Genomic DNA, 1,076 nt, shown 5'->3' on the forward strand with positions numbered 1-1,076 from the left:
TTCCTCTTGAATTTTTCCCTAATCGTATATAATGGCCTCCTTTATTTCGCTTGATCATTGTTGGTTTGAAGTTGAGACTGTCTGAGAATAGGATTGCTACCCTTGCTTTTTTCTGAGGTGCTGGGGCATGTGGTATTGGGTTCCACTTTTTGTCTTTCTGCCTATGAATGTCTTTATGAGTTAAATGTGTTTCTTGTATACAGCATATTGTTGGGTTTTTTTTTTCCCTAATGCACTGTGCCAGTTTATTTCTCTTAATTGGTGAATTGAATCTATTTACATTGATGGTTAGAATTGAAATGTATTGACTTACGGTTGCCATGTCATTTACCTGTTATCGTTTACTCTTTTTCCTCCTGTGTTGAATTGCTTGCCCTATTTAGGTGGTTGTTTCTGATCTTATTTGTGGAGTTTTGATTGTTTTGTCACCCTCTTGAACATCTTTTAGTAGCCTGTGTAAGGTTGGGTTTGTCATCGCGAAATTCTTTAGCTGTTCTTTGTCATGGAAGTATTTCACTTCTCCATCAAACTTGAAAGAGAGTTTTGTAGGGTATGGTAGTCTGGGATGGAATTTGTTTTCATAGAGGACCTGAAGTACTTTGCTCCATGCTCTTCTTGTCTACATGGTTTGTGAAGAGAAGTCGGCCGTAATTCTGATGGGTTTTCCTTTGAATGTGATCTGCTTCTTTTCTCTAGCGGCTTTCAGTAGATTATTCTTGTGCTGAATTTCTGGGATCGTGGCTATTATATGTCTCGGTATGTTTTTCATTGGTTTGAGGTTCCTTTGCGTTCTGTATGCTTCAGTTACCTGAATGTCAGATTGTTTCCTAATATTTAGAAACTTTTCTGCTATTACTTCTGCCCATATTTTTTTAATGTCATTTGTGTTGACTCCTTCTTTCTCATTGATGTCAATTAGTCTCACATTGTTCATCTTTGCATCATCTTGCAGGTGATGCATTAGTCTTCCCTGCATCCTCGTTGTTTTTAAGAGATCCTTTCTTACCTTTCCACTAGCTGCACCAGCATATTCAAGATCTGAAACTGTCTTCACATTCACTTAAACGGTTTTGCAA

Source organism: Octodon degus, unplaced genomic scaffold, assembly GCF_000260255.1.
Source record: "Octodon degus isolate 3935 unplaced genomic scaffold, OctDeg1.0 scaffold00103, whole genome shotgun sequence".
In the NCBI taxonomy this organism is placed as follows: domain Eukaryota; kingdom Metazoa; phylum Chordata; class Mammalia; order Rodentia; family Octodontidae; genus Octodon; species Octodon degus.